Source organism: Coptis chinensis, chromosome 9 (assembly GCF_015680905.1).
Source record: "Coptis chinensis isolate HL-2020 chromosome 9, ASM1568090v1, whole genome shotgun sequence".
In the NCBI taxonomy this organism is placed as follows: Eukaryota; Viridiplantae; Streptophyta; class Magnoliopsida; order Ranunculales; family Ranunculaceae; genus Coptis; species Coptis chinensis.
In genome coordinates this window covers 933608-952136 of record NC_141464.1, presented here as the reverse complement: position 1 = coordinate 952136, position 18529 = coordinate 933608, and the positions used below count along the sequence as shown (strand labels likewise).

Genomic DNA, 18529 nt, shown 5'->3' with positions numbered 1-18529 from the left:
TTCGGCGCCTTACTTCCGTGGACCAGAAAAATTCCAATTTTCCGCGAGTTGTGCCCGTTTGTTTCGCAGCTGTTCCAGAGCGTAGTTTTGAGATGACATCTCCTATAATAATACCGGAACAGTCTTTTCAAGATTTGTTCCAAAGCACTACTTACGGTGCTTGGTTTCATGAGGTGATCACATCGTTGGGCCGGAACCTCTTATGGTAAGACCGGGTGAACTTTATTCTCCGGCAAAGACTTGCATCTTATTTTTATAATAACTGCATTTTCTTTGAGAGACCGGACGGAGAACAAGTGTTCTCCATCAACATTGACGATGAACCAATGGAAATTATCGGGTTCTTGCTAGCATTTGTTCTTGGACTTGCTATGCCCGGCGAGATACAAGACCCATGGTGTTATTGGGTCGATAATATGCATGTCTACACTTATGAGTTTTGCACGAGGCTTATGGGGCGGGCATTTTCCGTATTGAGGACCAAGGGGACTATAACGCGTTGCCCTTGGTAGCCTCATCCATGAACATAGGAACTGTTATGTTTTGGATTATGCTAAACATTTTAGGGAATGGCGTTTTCTTACGTGAATGGCGCCACTTGCAGCATTTTCCTTGCTTTAGCCACGGGGCACCGGTTCTATGACCTTCCCGAACTTTGATGTCTAGTTTAGCACGAGCCCATACCATGAGGCATAAGTACCTTCTTATGCCTGTTCTAATTTCAACGTATTATGCTATGTTTCTTTCCCTGTTTTTTTGTACACGTTTCAGCGATTGGATTAGGGTAGACACGGTCGCGACCCACCAATAGTATTATTCGATCTTTCCGTGCAATGACTTGGCAAGGGTGGCGGATACAACCCCACCAGGTTGCACCCTACACCCCATCAGACCAAGTGGCACTTAATAGGTTAGCAACCATAGATGATAAATGGTGTGAAGCCTGGCAAATTATCATAGCATGGCAGGACGCGAAGGAGCCTCACTTCTTTATAGAAGTAGAGGATGATGAAGATGACGAATAACAGCGGGAGTGGAGGTAAGTTTTAGTTTCTGTTAGTGTCTGCTTATGTCCCAAGCAATTTAATTCTGTTAACCCCATAATGGGTGGAACTCTTATAGAGTTGCATCAGTTTTTATTTCCTATATTAGTACGTTCTAACCTTGTTTTGCAGATGTTTCTGAATTTCACGTGCTTCAATGGTATTTTTCATACCCTCTTTATTTAAATGCTTTGAGGACAAAGCATGCTTCTTGTTTGGGGGGGCATAGAAACACGTGTAATTAAGACATCTGCTAGGATATAAATATGTATAATATGCATTTGTTTTCTAGTTAAAATTTCAAAAATTCAAAAATATAAATAAATAAGTTATGCTATACACTTAGGAATATTGGTATTGTTTCTTTCTCCATGCTCTTAACAATCTAGAAGTCTCACGTAGCTGTTGCATCAGAATAATTGTTAGAAACTTAGGTTAATATGTAGGTAATAATCTTTGCATCTATCTATAAATATATTACCTGAGTATCTATGATTGTTAGCAGTAAGTTTCTGAAATCTAGGCTAGAGTACTTATTCTACAAATCCTGTGAGAATATAGCCTAAAGCCTTATATGAGCGAAACATTTGAGAAATGACACAAGGGAGAAGTAAAATCCGGTTAGAGAAATCACACGTCCACTTGCTTGATCACTAAACCATATCCTAAGCGAGAATTTAGGCCCTTTTTGGATCGATATAGCTAGAAATTCTGACCTAAGTATATTTTTCACTAGTCGCCCCACTGAGCCTTTCATTAGCCCTTCCATAAACCACAATTCCTTTACCCTGTTACAAAAACAAAATAAAGAAAAAAAAAATAAACCTACCCAATTTAGAATAAGTCTGAGAATAGAATGATGAAGAAAGAAGAAGAGAAAAACCTGTGTAAACAAAAATTAGTTAGTTGCTTCAGAAAATAAAGAAAAGAAGTTTCCATCCAAAGAAAAGAAAAATAAAAATAGAAATAAAATAAAAACTCCAAAAATAGAATAAAAGGGAGTCAAAAGCCAAAGAAAAGAAAAAGAAAAATATGGCTAAGGATGGAAACAAAGTGTAGAAGCAAAAGTAAATAACAAGGTTTCTCTAGTTACATAATATGAAGACTCTATTATCTCAGACTTGTCCCCTTGAATATCCATTTCCTTCCTTCTTAAACCATCTCCTAATCCCCGTAACACCTAATAAAGACCTCTAGCTCAATTAGGAATAGGTTAGTGTGATAGTAAGTGGCAGATGTGTTTGATCGACTCCGGCTTCCTTGTTGTCATTGAGATTTTAAGGTAAAGTGTGCCCACTGTACACTGGAGTAGCGAAACTTGAGTGGAAAAATCAGAGTGTTGTTCTTGACTATTATTGTGAGAACCTACTTAAGGACGCTATTCCGAGTTCTCAGAAACAAACCTGCTAAACATTGTATAGTACTACTCATTGTGTATATGTTTATTTTAGATGATTGATTATTATGCATATATTAACTTAGGTTTCTGACTTGGTTATTCCTATTCAATTGCTAGAGAGATGTATAGATAGTTGAGCATGAATAAGGAAACAATAGTTTTATTTTCTTAGTCGTTGTAGTATAGATGAAGTTTGTGAGTACCTTCACTGAAAAACTCTCCGCGAGGGCTATAACTTCGTCCACTAGGGAATTCCTAGTGGTTTAAGGCCTTGTTGCATATGGTCAATGCAATCGCACTCAAATAAACGAGAGTAGTTAGAACTCCATTTTTGGTCACTTATCCTAATTTCTCATCTTTGCTTGAGGACAAGCAAAATGTTTGTTTGGGGTGGTTTGATAAGAGCCCAAAACTGTAGTTTTAACCCCTTAATAATCATACCTTGTTAGACCAATTATGTGAATAATAAGTAAGAGTTAATACTGGTTACGTGTTTTATGCATTTCAGGGCTTCAAAGTCCATTATGTGCGAAAATGTGCCACTTTAGCGAGATAAAGGAGAAAAAGTCAGCAGAACTTCCGAATGCCATATCTTTGGACTCAGACCTCGGAATTGGGCCTACCTTATGTCAAAATGACCGTCTCGGAAAGAGCTTTGCAATGGTCCAAGCCTTGAGCCAATCAGAGTAGCAGAAGTGGACGAAAAGTCTGTTGAAGCCGAATCTAGCTGAAGAGGCCTTTTTGGACTTTGGAAGAATTGGGTTTTGGGCCTGATTCTCTGGCCCAAAACATGGCTCCAAGCCCATGCAGGATTTTTGGATCTGGAAGTATAAAAACAAAAGCTTGACTCTTTGTTAATGGCAGTTAGGTTAGGAAGCTCATTGTTAATGGTAGATTATTTAGTAGAGAATTAGGGTAGATAGCTTATATAGAAAGTAGCCATTAGAATAGCTTCTAGATCTAGATTTAATTGTTTTAATTAAGTTTAGTTCCATTTAAATTATTGTATTAGATTAAACCTTTGAATCTTGCTCTTCAATTTGATTAGATAAATAAAGTAGTATTCTTTATCAATTTCGATTTTGTCATTTCCAATTCTAGATCTAATTTCACTTCACTCGGCTTATTTCATTTTAGTCATTAAATTAGATTTCATTATTGTTTAAATTAAGTAAATTTCGAATCTTGATAGTATGTTTAGTTATAATAATATGGGAAATGATGTTTTGATGACTCAAGGCTAAAACCTCCATTAGAGGGTTGATGAAGCCTTGATGAAAGACTTAGTTGTTTATCATAGAATTGGTTGTAGAATCTATTCCACTCTAGAAGAAGGTCGTGTTTAAGCCATGAGAATGGGTGGGCGACCTCACATGCTAGTTAGAATCCGGTAGGAATGCCATGAACACTAGGGATTAGAACTTCGAAATTCTCGCAGATAGAACGCGTGAGAATTGAGATACAACATTCTACGCTAGGTTGTTAAGTTGGAGTCGAGGTGGATTCAATTCCCCTAATTTCTTTATCTAGATTCAAACAATCATATTTCCATAGCATTAAGTAGTTTAAATTCAAATAATCAATTTCATATTGCATCGTGAGTATAATTCCCTTCAGAAGCTCTCATTGACTTAAGACTGATTTCTTAGACTTAGAAAACAATCCATGCTAGGGAACTAGGAGTGGAACGAACTTCCTACTCCACTTAGTGCAATTCGCATCGAGAGTAGAAACTTTGATAATTGAGACTCGTAAAAGTCCAGTTTTAGTTTACGTACGTTTTGAATTCATCGTTCATTTCGTAGGTAGACTAAACATTATATAGTTATCAACAATGGACTTATTATCTAGTTTCTGTCCCAAGACAGCACCAACTGCATAGTCACTAGCATCACACATGAGTTCGAAAGGTTTAGACAAATCGAGGAGGTCAGATAATAGGTGCAGTGGTTAGAGGCGCTTTTTAGGTTTCAAAAGCCTGTTTACGATTAAAATTAAAATCAAAGATTGCATCCTTCAAAAGCGAGGTTAGTTAAAGGCCTAGCTATTTTTGAAAAATCTTTAATGAAACGCCTATAAAACCCCTGCATGGCCTAGAAAGGCTCTAATCTCACGGACGATCCGTGGTTTAGGTAGGGTTAAGCTATCTTATCTAGTTTGGCTTTATCTACTTCATGCCATCACTAGATACAATATGACCTAGTACTATGCCCTTTTGACCATGAAATGACACTTTTCCCAATTTAAAAACGAGGCTCTTTTCTTCACACCGTGTCAAGACCTTAGACAGGTTTAGACAAGCATTCTATAAAAGGAGTCTCCATAGATAGAAAAATCATCCATGAACACTTCCATAAAGCGCTCTACTATGTCACTAAATATATGAAGCATACATCATTTGGAAGGTACCGGGGGCATTACAAAGGCCAAAAGGCATTAGTTTATAGGCATATGTTCGAAGGGACATGTGAAGGTTGTCTTTTCTTGGTCATCAATATCAATAATAATCTGAAAATAGCCGGAGTAGCCATCCGTAAAACAATAAAAGGCATGACCCGACTAGGCGTTCTAGCATCGATCTATAAATGGTAAGGGAAAGTGATCCTTTCGTGTCATAGCATTTAAACGTCGTAATCAATACTGATTCTCCATTTCATAGGACCTTGAGTGACAACATAGTCACCCTTCCCATTACGCACCATGGTAACTCCGATTTCTTAGGAACTACATGAATGGGACTTACCCATTAAGCTATCGGAGATTTGGTATATAATACCCGCGTCGAGTAATCGCAAGACTTCTTCCCTAACCACCTCTTTCATGGCGGGGTTCAAAAGCGCGGCGAGGTTTCGCGAAAGTCTTGGCGTTATCCTCCAAATGGATCGATGAGTGCAAACATTAGGGTCAATTCCCTTAATGTCGGCTGGGGACCAACCAATCGCAGACCGATGTTCCCTAATCACCCTTATTAAATATGTCTCTTCATCCTTAGTTTACGGAGAAGATATAATTATCGGGTGACTACCATCCGGATCAAGTTGAATATATTTTAACTCGGGGGAAGATGTTTAAGACGGGGTGGGCCGGAATGTCCGTTGATGTTTCATAAGTGTCCTTATCTTGCGTAATGAAGACTTGCTTAGGTAGCAAGTCTTAAGTAATCGATATATGGAGCAACCGGCCAGTCTACAATTGGTGTGGACTCGGGGATGGTGTTGACTTCCTCTAAGTAGGAGTCATTTACAAAATCTGAAGTTCCAAAAGAAAGGAATTTGTACATATTGTTTTCAGGAAACGTGTTGTTAAAATAATCTTGAGCTAAACTCTCGATCATGCTAACCTCCCCATCTACAGACGAATCTGGTAACTGTTTCATCATTTTAAAATATTTACCTCGGCGACGAAAAGATGGCCAAAAGATAAGGACATCTTTCCATCGCGACAATTTATAAAGCGCGTTGGCGGTTGCCAAAGAAGGGCGCCCTAAGATGATCGGTGCTGAGTCATTAGCGACTTACGTATCGAGGATAACAAAATCAGCCGGGATAGTAGAAATCCTGAACCTTAACAAGCACGTTTTCCACTACACCTTTAGGATACTTAATTGACACATCCGCTAATTGCAACGTTATTTTTGTAGGTTGCATTTCTGTAGACCTATTTGTTTATACAAGTAATACGGGGAGTAAGTTAACACTTTCGCCCCAGTCTAATAAAGGCGGTTAGTCGTGTAGGGAATCTCCTAAGGTGCATTTTACGATGGGGCGACCGGGGGTCCTTGTACTTAACAATTCCATTATTTTTGGATAAAGTTGGGAACCTGTTCGGTTAAAAAGGCGTCTTTAGGTATGTTGGTCTTACGCCTAGTAGTGCACAACTCTTTAAGAAACTTAAGCGTGGTTAGGTAGCTTTTTAATAGCTTCGAAAAGGAAGGTTTATCGTTAGATTCTTGAAAACGTTCCTAATTTCCTCAAAGTTTGTATCCACAGTTAGCATGGCTAATTTTTGAGGAACGGTGGTTTAAAGCTCTATATTTATTTCGCATATGGCTCTACTTTTGTGTGTAACCTTGGCTTCGGGTTTCTTTGGTTGTGATTTAACCGGTACCTCTACCGTGGTAGGCTCCTCGGTTTCTATTGCGGTATCTAGTTCGATATTTGGTGTAGAAGTCTTGATGGGGTAACTATAGGCGTGAGTTACTTTGTTATCAACCACTCTTCCGAGCGGAGAGTGGTGATGGCATTTAGGTCACCTACGATTGTAGTTTCCGTACTAGAATTACCGTTTACCTCCTCAAAGGCTGTGTTCTCTGTTTTAGGGTTTGGTATCGCTTGTCCTGGAAACACGCCTTTTGGTTGGGCTTTAGCTTGGGCTAACTGTTGTATGCCCTGATTTATGGATTGTAAAATCTGTTGGTTTGATTGAGTCATTGTCTGGAAAAGTTGTTGGGTAACTTGTATAAAGGCGTCGATACGATCCGGTTGTGTAGGTGTAGTAGTCACGGGTGGTGCGACTGGAACTATCTCTCGTTGATTATTTATGGGTGGGTTGTGATAGTTATTATTATTAACCGGAACGATACCTCTATTGGTATTATAATTATTATAATTATTCTGACCTTGTGCTTGACCTTGTCGTGGTTACGCTTGGTTGTTATAATTATTATAATTCCCTTGACCTTGTCCTTGTCCTTGTCCTTGCCTAGGTGGAGCTTGGTTATAATTGTTTGCTTGCCTAACGTTTTGATTATTGTACCCTGGAGGTGTTACTTGTTGATTATTTCTCCAACTGAAGTTGGGATGTTGTCTCCAAGGGGCGTTAGAATAGGATAGTTATTAATAGAGTAAACATTATCTTGTTACGGTGGTTGTTGTTCATAAGCTAGAGGACAATAATCGTCAAAGGTGCTCTGGACTCAAACAGAAATTACATGGGTTGGAGTTTACATTCATGACGGGGATAGGCTTTTGTTGAGCGAAAATAGCCTCTACTTTTTTTTAGTTAGAGATTCGAGTAAATTTTTAAGTTACGGATCGGTTTTCTTCTCAAACATACCGTGACCTTTGACTGTTGAAGAAGAACTAGGCGAGGGGGGGATATCATCACTACCCCCAATTATTATTCCGTTTAGTTTGGTCTTCTAAAATTTGTAAGCCTCAGGGGCTCCTTTACTTAGGAAACTACCCCCATTCATTATGTCAGGACTTTCTTTATGGTGGTGTAGAAGACCTTTGAAAAGGCCACGAACTAACGTGTCTTTAAGCTAAGTTATGATGTGGACACTCTATAAGGAGATCGGTGAAACGATTCCATGCCTCGAAAAATGATTCATGAGGATTACGTGGAAAAAATGAATCTTGGAAAGCATCTCATCCGTCTTTAGGGGGGTGGGTAAAATGTTCCATAAACAAATTTGAACAAGTTTAGCCCACGAGTCCACAGAATTAGGCGCTTGGGCAGTTAACCAAGACGCCGCCTTATCGGCTAATGTGAAAGGGAATACCCTCAGTTTAATTTGTTCCGCACCTACCGTAGGATGATGGAATGTTGTAAGGACTTGTTCAATCCTACGATAATCTTTGATAAGGTTTTTCATGGTCTAACCCATGAAAAACGGGTAACAAATTAAATATGTTTGGGGGGATTCGAAAATCCCCCACTGGGTCTGCTAGAACGATGCAAGATTTAGGGCTATCGCTCAAGGCTTTGTAAAAGTCGGAGAGAGGAGGAGTCTCTTTTCTTCACCGTTATGTGTCGGGGTATGGTGTGTGTGATAGTAGCTAGAGGTGTCGTGGGTGGTGTACTAGATAGACTTGTTTGTTGCCGTGTAATTACGTTTGTTGTTTTTGTTCGACCAGACCTTAATCTCATGCAAGACTAAGTTGAGCTTAACTAAACATGCAACACTCCAAACAATTACGATATACTAGTAGAAAACCTCTAACGGAAATCGCGAGGTATGGAAGAAAGGAATACGATAAGCGTCCTTGCTTCGCTTATGAATAATGCGTCTTGTATGCGCGTGTTCGATGTATATAAGAGATTAGAACACTGAAAAACTTGACAACTCGAAGTTGAATCAAACCCGGGGAATCCGGAAATTTCAGCTAAAAGGCGGCGCTGGCGCCGTCAATGCGCTGGTCGGCGCTCGATGTAAAGTCGAGTTCCAGGTGTTTTAGCGGGTTAAGCTTGGTATGAAGCGCGGCGCTTCGGTGGTAGATGAAATTCCAGTAACTTAGCGGGTCGCTCTCCTTTGAAGCGGCGCGCTCAGGTGTATTTTCTCGCGAATTTGTCAAAGCTGAAATGGGCAACCACGGTATGAAACAAACAAGGGTGGGTGGGTTTAATGGGACTTAAAATGACTACTTCTACAAAGAAAATAATGCTAAAGTGCAACTAAGATGGCGACGCCATTTGATAAATTCCCGGCAGCGCCATTTTGATAAATGTAAAATGAGTAGTTTACCTCCTCTGAAATGAACGATTAATTCAAAGCGTAAGTAAACTAAAACGATCTTTTAATCTCGATTATCAAAGCTTCTACTCTCGATCACGAATTGCACTAAGTGGAGTAGGAAGTTAAGTTCCACTCCTAGTTCCCTAGCATGGATTGTTTTCTAAGTCTAAGAAATCAGTCTTGAGTCTAATGAGAGCTTTACGAAATGTTATGCTAACAAGACGCGTTAATTTAAATAACAAGATATAATAATATAATAAATAACAAGATAAAATATAAACTAAAGTTAATCTAGGAAAGCTACGGAATTACGATTGTTAGAATCTAGATAAAGAAATAGAGGGGAATTAAATCCACCTCGATTCCAACTTAATAACCTAGTATAGATTGTCGTATCTCGATTCTTACGTGTTCACGGCAAGAATTTCGAGTCTAATCCCTAGTGTTCATGGCATTTCTACCAAGTACTAACTAGCATGTGAGGTCGCCCACCCATTCTCATGGCGAAACACGACCTTCTAGAGTGGAATAGATTCTACAACCAATTCTATACTAACCACTAAGTTTTCATCAAGGCTTCATCAACCCCTCTAATGGAGGTTTTAGCCTTGAGTCATCAAACTAACATTTCCCATTGAATCTAAACTAAACATAATGTAAGAAATTGAGATTTACTTACTTAAACAATAATGAATCTAATTTAATGGTTGGAATGAAATAAGAACAAGAATTGAAATTAGATCTAGAATGGAAATGACCAAATTCGAAATTGACAAACTAACTATTTTATTTATCTAATCAATCAGGAACAATGATTCAAAGATTTAATCTAAAACAGGAATTGAAATGGAACTAAAACTTAATTAATTAATAAAACTAGATCTAGAATTCTATATATTAATTTAGGTCTAACTAGCTACCATTAACAAAGAGCTAAGCTTTTGTTTTTATACATTCAGATCCAAAAATCGTGCATGGGCTTGGAGTCATGTTTTGGGCCAGAGGATCAGGCCCAAAACTCAATTCTTTCAGTCCAAAAAGGCCTCTTCAGCTGCAGTTGGCTTCAGCAGACTTTTCGTCCACTTCTACTCCTCTGATTGGGTCAAGTCTTGGTCCATTGGAAAGCTCTTTCCGAGTCGGTCATTTTGACATAAGGTAGGCCCAATTCCAAAGTCTGAGTCCAAAGATATGGTCTTCGGAAGTTCTGCTGTCTTTGTGCACTGTTTCTGCCTACGTGGACTTTGACTTTTCATCTTTTGACCAGGCTTTACAAAGGCTTTGTCTTCTTGAATCTTGGCCTTTAATCACCGAACTCCTTAGTAACCAACCATTGCTCCTTTATCTCATCAAAGTGGCACATTTCTGCACATAATTGACTTTGAAGCCTGAAATACATAAAAACACGTGTCGGTCTTAACTCTTTACTTATTACTCACATAATTGGTCTAAAAGTATGACTGCTAAGGGGTTAAAACTACAGTTTTGGGCTCTTATCAACCACCCCCAAACAGCATTTTGCTTGTCCTCAAGCAAATATGAGAAATTAGCATAAGTGACCAAAAATGGAGTTCTATCTACTCTCCTCTCCATTGAGTCGCGATTGTATTGACCATATCTGACACAGGCCTTAAACCACTAGGAATTCCCTAGTGGGCCGAGTTTTAGCCTCGTGAGAGTTTTCGATGAAGGTACTCACAAACTTCATCTATACTACAACGACTAAGAAATAAAACTATTGTTTTCTCATTCATGTCTCAACTATCTATACATCTCACTAGCAAATACATAAGAATAACCCAGTCAGAACCCTAAGCTAATATATGCATAATAATCAATCATCTAAAATAAACATATAACAATGAGTAATACTATGAAATGTAATAGCTGGTCCATTTCTGAAAACTCGGAATAGCGTCCTTAAGTAGGTCCTCACATAAATGTCAAGACAAAAACCACTCTGATTTTTCCACTCAAGTTTATTTGCTCCGGTGTGCGGTGGGCACACTTTACCTTTACAATCTCAATGACAACAAAAGGAAGCGGGAGTCGATCAAACACATCTGCCACTTACTATCACACTAACCTATTCCTAATTGAGCTAGAGGTCTTTATTAGGTGTTGCGGGGGATTAGGAGATGGTTTAAGAAGGAAGGAAATGGATATTCAAAAGGACAAGTCCGAGATAATAGAGTCTTCATATTATGTAACTTAGAAAAACCTTGTTATTTTCTTTTTGCTTCTATACTTTGTTTTCATCCTTAGCCATATTTTTTTTTTTTTTCTTTTCTTTGGCTTTTGACTCCTTTATTCTATTTTTGGAGTTTTTATTTATTTCTTTTTTTTTTTTTTTTTTTTTTTTTTTTTTTTTTCTTTCTTGGATGGAAACTTCTTTTCTTTTTTCAAGAAACAACTACTAATTTTTGTTTATACGGGTTTTCTCTTTTTTTTCTTCCTCATTCTATTCTCAGACTTATTCTAAATTGGGTAGGTTGATTTATACTTTTTTTTATTTTGTTTTTGTTTTTGTAACAGGGTAAAGGAATTGTGGTTTATGGAAGGCTAAAGAAAGGCTTAGAGAGGCTTACTAGCGGAAAATAATTCATAGGTTTGAATTTCTTGCTATATCGATCCAAAGAGGGCCTAAATTCTCGCTTAGGATATGGCATAGTGATCAAGCAAGTGACGTGTGATTTCTCTATCCGGATTTTACTTCTCCCTTGTGTCATTTCTCAAATGTTTAAGCTCATATAAGGCTTTAGGCTATATTCTCACAGGATTTGTAGAATAAGTACTCTAGCCTAGATTTCAAAAACTCTGCTAACAATCATAGATACTCATGTAATAAATTTATAGATAGATGCAAAGATTATTACCTACATATTAACCTAAGTTTCTAACAATTATTCTGATGCAAAAGCTATGTGAGACTTCTAAATTGTTAAGAGCATAGAGAAAGAAAACAATACCAATATTCCTAAGTGTATAGCATACTTTTTTTTATTTATATTTTTGAATTTTTGAAATTTTAACTAGAAAACAAGTGCATATTATACATATCTATATCCTAACAGATGTCTTAATTACACGTGTTTCTATGCCCCCAAACAAGAAGCATGCTTTGTCCTCAAAGCATTTAAATAAAGAGGGTAGGAAAAATACCATTGAAACGCGTGAAATTCAGGAACATCTGCAAAACAAGGTTAAAACATACAAATATAGTAATATAAAAAAAAAAAAAAACTCTATAAGAGTTCCACCCATTATGGGGTTAACAGAATGAAATTGCTTGGGACATAAGCGGACACTAACTTAACTAAAAACTTACCTGCACCCCAGCATTTTACTTCGTCATCCTCCTCTTCTATATATGAGGTTCTTTCGTATCCCCGCCATGCCATAACAACTTGCCACGCCTTCCGGTGTATCATCAACTAGTGCTAACCTCTCTAGTGTTACTTGGTCTGATGGGTTGTAAGGGGCAACCAAATGTGGTTGCACCTGCCATCCCGACCAAGTCATGGGTCGGAATGATCTTACCACCGCGATTGGTGGGTCTCATGGTTTCGACCCTTTCCCAATCGGTAATGTCTTTATTAATGCGAATATGGGTAGGCAAGCCCAGCATAATCGCGGCAAACCAAGACAGGCATAAAAGGTACTTATGCCTCAAGTATGGCCTCGCTTCGAGAGTAGCAACTAAAACTTCGGGGAATGTCATACCGACGGCGTCCCTCGGCTAAAGCAAGGAAAAACGTCACCGGCGGTATTATTATTGGCGTAAACCTGCCGTTCCCCTAGAATGTTCATCATGATGAACAACATGGTTGTGCCTACATTCAGCGATAGGCTACTTTCGGGCGATGTTATATTGGTCTTGGTCCATGATATGAAACACCCCTCCCCATAATACTCATGGAAATAGGCATATTCATATAGGTATGAGTTATCCGTCATATATCCCCATGTGTGCATAGGGTCGAGGTAATGGCAACCCGAAACCAAAGCTATCAATTGCTTCTTGAATTCTATAGTCGTGCCATCAATAGCAAGGGGAAAATTTTTGTTCTCCTTCTTGGGTACAAAAAAAGTAATATTATTATAGAAGAATTCAGTTGGCTTAGGTGAAAAAGAATCGTCATCACTCACGAGGAAGATGCCGCCATCCTAATCGCACGATCCGGCTCGTGAACGATGCTCCATAGGTATCGGTTCCCATCAAGTCTTCAAATGACTGTTCGGGAATCACTATAGGAGGTGTCATCTCAAAACTACTCAGAGAGAACAGCTGCGAAAACCGGAAGAAACCTCGAAAAATAGGAATTTCACATTAGCTACGGGGGAGAGGCGCGCGGCGCCAGATAGGCGCGTCGAAGTCGCTCGTAGGTTTTGGAAATCTGATGTTTGAAGCTGGTCGCTCTGCTTGAAGCGTGGGCGCGGAGATTTTTCGATTCTACGATGTTGTAGGGCGAAGTCAAGGCTCTGCTTGAAGCGCGCCTCGACAAAAAAAATTTATGGCGGTGTATAGAGCAGCGCTCTCTTGGCGAAGCGGCGCTTCGTAAGTCTAAACAATGTTTTACAAGAAAAACAAGCGAGAAAAAGCTTGGAGTGAAAGGTGAGAGATGATTGTGGGGTGTAGTATGGGTTGTGAGTGTAGAATGATGGAAGTTTAAATAGGTTACGGGTTTCCAAAGCGAATCGGCAAGTTGCCAAATTGTTTTAAGGCAATTTCGGAAATAGAAAACTGCCAAACCAGCGGAAACTAACCCTAGTTTTGATTTCCTAACAACCCGGTATCTTTTAAACTTGGTTTAGAATAGTAACTTCTAAACTCTCCTACATATCATGCTACCACTACAAAAAATCATAGATATGCCGATATCGGCCTAATTTTCAACTTTGACTCCAAGACAACCTTACGAAAGATGATCAAAATAAATTATATTAAAATAATATGAAATCCAAGCAATCTAAAACAAACAACTTAATATTTAACTCTAACTACTGAAATAAAATTCCACTAACAAAACAATAAAAAACAATGAAATAACATGACACAACTGATGGTGAACACCTAGGCGTGTGAAGAAGATGGTCCCTGAGATGGAGACTGGTTCTGTGGTGAAGAATGGCTTGAGCCATCTGGCCTGCGGCGACGACGCTCATGCCTCTCAGACTCAGCTGAGACAGACTCATCCACGAGTGGCATGCGTCGTAGCATCTCTATCCTAAACAAGCGCTGTGCTTCCATCTCGATCTTGAGTAATCGCATATCTTGGGCTTGGTGATTACGGTGGATAATCTCCAAGTTAGACAAGATATCTTCCCCGACCCCTTTCGAGCATTTCAACTCTCGTCCTGAAAAGTTCGCTTTGCTTATTTCGAAGTACAATTTGTCTATGTCGGATATCTTCACGGATCACGATAACCGCACATGAAACCGGTTTGCGATATTATCATTAGTTCTAAATTAGAAGTATGACTATCGAAATTATCCTCAACCAACCATGTCATATCTTCCCTTCATTATCCGACTCAACTTCATTCTCTGCGGACAACGGCCAAGTCTCTTGGATGCATTCCTTATAAATACTTGCATTAGAATGCAATTTGATCTTAATAGGAGCAGATTTAGCGGCGGCTCTAAATGAGAGCATAATCTTAGTGATCAATACGGGAAGAGGCCATGCTCTTTCCCACTCCTCTAATCACATTCAAAATTAAATCGAGGATGCAGAAATTATACTCATTCGTTTGCAAAATCCGGAGAACGTCGCGACATCGAAGTCCGATGTCGCCGACTTTGTCTTTCCCGAGGGCGTTCCTACCAATCCACCGAGCTTCTGACCCGGTTGATTGGTTCTCGTGGTCGTCGGCCCGAGAACGAATGAGATATCGTATTGTATTCACCCTCTATGACCGTATCTTTCATCAAAGCGGGAACTCCAATTATCTTGGGATTCCTGAATGGTCGTATCTAGGTTGGTTCTGGTGATTCCTAATAGCTCGACCAACAACTGTCTCGTTACTTCCTCCTCGTTCCTGCTATCCTAATGAAAATCCTATTTCCCTCAATTCGTTTCTTATAAAACTGTTCTACCAAATCGTAGTGATAGAACTCCTCTCATCGAATACCACAATCTGTTCCAATCCCTCTTAATCATATTGGCGTCGTAAAATGGTGCGAAATGGTCGGCCTCAAACGCGTGCTCGGCTGACATTCTTCTTCGTAAGCGCCATTGAAGTTTGAACTGATTTGGGGTTTGTAGATGGTGGTGGATGCAAGTTTGATGAAAACCAACTAAACACGACGGTGGTGGTTATGGTAGGTACGGTGGCAGGTTTGAAGACTTGAATTGGTGGGTGTTTTCTTGGTGGAAGCGGTTGGAGATTGTGTTGGTGTTTCACAAAGGGGCGTGGGTGGTCTTTCTATTTTGATGTATTCTATTTTTATTTTTTATTTATTTTTTATTTTTTATTTTTGGTTGCTAGGGTTTAATTTAAATTAGTGAAAGGCGGTTTGAGAAGATGAAGTCGCGATTATGTTTTGGAGGATGCTGTGCTGGCTACGAGTCTTGGGCCCAAGGCCCAAGCCCAATTCGATTTTTCGACTTCGTCGATTTTTAGCGCAACTTCAAACTAAATTTCCCGCTTCGTTATCGGTCCGATTTTTGCGAATGAGATATGGAAATGATCAGGAGAGGATTTCCAATCCAATGATCCATAAACTACTCTATTCCGACCGTGGGTGACATATAAGATAGTGGAAAACGCCTCCTCGTCGCGTGCATGGCGTAAGTTATCGCGAACGAATGAACACTAAATTAGATGACGTCAACCCCAATGAACTATACTAATGGACCTAAGCAACACAAATAGAAAGTTCGAGCAATCCGGATGGAAAGACTGATTTCCCACCCCCAAACAAATTTTTAAACACAAAATTTGTTTTAACATGGGTCGTTTAAAGTCAGATTCCCAAGACTTGTTGTATTGCTAGTTCTCTGGGTTTAGATATATATCTATATCTAAAAATGAAAACAATTATTATATATATATATATATATATATATATATATATATATATTTTTTTTTTTTTTTTTTTTTTTTTTGACAAACTAACTATAAGCAAATAAAGACATAATTCACACCATAGAGAAACATGACTCAAAAATCCGAGAAAACATGCAAGAGTGGAAAACGTGAAATATGTGAACCGTGGACTTAGGATCCGGTACTTACAGCCACACACTCCATAGGGAGGGCCCGGTTACCTTAATGGTGCACTTACCATTAAATGGAAGTGAAAGGAAGTACACCAATGACAAGGGTCATTCCTCATAGATAGGGTCCCGTAAAAGGACTTCCTCTATATCGAGGGGCGAAGTTCGTGAAAATGTTTTAATCGTTGACCGTTAACTTGAAAGGTACCGTTGTCCTTGGGATTTACCAAGGTAATTGCCCCGTAAGGGGTGACTTCAAGATAACGTAAAAGGACCGCACCAACGGGTTTTAGTTTCCACGGGAAAATATGTAGGCGAGAGTTGTAAAGCAAAACCTTTTGTCCGAACCACAAACTCTTTGCCAAGATATGCTTATCATGAACACGCGTTTCATGTTAGCTTTATAATCCTTCATGATCGTAAGAAGAATCGCTCTGGATTTCTTCAAGCTCATTTAATTGTAACTTCGCGTTTGACACCCGCCTCATCAATATTGAAGTTAAGGCTTTTATAGCCCACGAGCCGCGGTGCTCTAATTCAATCCGCAAATGACATGGTTTCCCAAATACAAGTCTAAAGGGAGACATACCTATAGGAGTTTTGAAAGCAGTTCTATACCCATAAGGCATCCGATAGACGCTTGACCCGATCTTTCCTATCGGGGTTTCTTGTTGTTTCTAAAATCTTTTTTGATTTCCCTATTAGAAACTTCTACTTGGCCGCTAGTTTGTGGATGATAAGGAGTTGCTACTTTGTGTGTAACTCCATACTTTTCACTAAGGATGCAACAACTCTGTTGCAAAATGTGTTCCACCATCACTAATGATGGCTTTAGGAATGCCAAACCGACGAAAAATATATTCTTTAATAAAAAATACAACGGTCTTATGGTCATTGCTTTCACGGCAAGCTAGGGCCTCTATCCATTTAGACCGTAGTCCACGGCAACTAGAATATAAATATAACCGTGGGAAACAGGGGAAAGGGCCCATGAAATCAATACCCCAAACATCAAAAATTTCTACTACTATCAAGATTGGATTTAATGGCATCATATTACGCCGTGGATTAAGCCCAAGTTGTTGGCAACGCGAATACCGCCTTGCAATGCACTTGGGCATCCTTAAAGAGGGTAGGCCAATAAAATCCACATTGGAGAACTTTAGCGGCTGTTTTCATACCACTAAAATGGCCACCACATTCTTTGTCATGGCAGAACGATAGTACTTCATTATATTCCCACTGGGGAATACAACGACGAATAATCTGATCCGCACAATACTTAAAAAGGTATGGCTCATCCCAGTAGTATAACTTAACTCTGGCCAAGAACTTCTTACGTTCATTTCTTGACCAATTATAAGGCATAACATCAGCTGCTAAATAATTTACAATGTCAGCATACCATGGTGCTGAAAAAATAGCATAAAGATGCTCATCAGGAAAAGAGTCCGGTATGGACTCAGAATCACTACTATCGTCATTTGTAAGTCTAGATAAGTGGTCGGCAACTACGTTTTCGACCCCTCTTTTGTCCTTTATTTCTAATGTGAACTCTTGCAGGAGAAGAATCCATCGGATTAATCTCTGCTTAGCATCCTTCTTTGCAAGAAGGTACCTAAAGAACTGCATAGTCCGTGTAAACTAAAGTTTTAGAACCAACCAAATAAGGACCGAAAACTTATCTAAAGCATAAATGACAGACTAAGAATTCTTTTTCAGTAGTTGTATAATTCCGTTGAGCATCGTTTAATGTTTTACTAGCATAATAAATAACATGGACTTATTATCTAGTTTACGTCCCAAACAAAGACACCAACTACATAGTTACTAGCATCACACATGAGTTCGAAGGTTTAGACCAATCGGAGGTCTGTATAATAGGTGCGAGTGGTTAGGGCGGCTTTTAAGGTTTCAAAAGCCTGTTTACTGAGTTAAAATTAAAATCAAAGATTGCATCCTTCAAAAGCGAGGTTAGTTAAAGGCCTAGCTATTTTCGAAAATCTTTAATGAAACGCCTATAAAACCCCTCATGGCCTAGAAAGGCTCTAATCTCACCGGGACGGTCCGTGGTTTAGGTAGGGTAAGCTATCTTATCTAGTTTGGCTTTATCTACTTCGATGCCATCACTTGATACAATATGACCTAGTACTATGCCCTTTTACCATGAAATGACACTTTTCCCAATTTAAAAGCGAGGCTCTTTTCTTCACACCGTGTCAAGACCTTAGACAGTTAGACAAGCATTCAATAAAGGAGTCTCCATAGATAGAAAAATCATCCATGAACTCTTCCATAAAGCTCTACCATGTCACTAAATATATGAAGCATACATTCATTTGGAAGGTACCGGGGGCATTACAAAGGCCAAAAGGCATTCGTTTATAGGCATATGTTCCGGCGGACATGT

At 39.1% G+C, this 18529-nt stretch overlaps 1 non-coding gene across 1 annotated transcript; it reads left to right on the top strand.

Annotated features, from left to right (window-relative positions):
* Positions 1-7707: 7707 nt before the first annotated feature.
* Positions 7708-7810, top strand: LOC147474331 (small nucleolar RNA R71). Its single transcript, XR_015209977.1, has one exon. It is a non-coding gene; the product is annotated as a small nucleolar RNA R71 (small nucleolar RNA).
* Positions 7811-18529: the final 10719 nt, after the last annotated feature.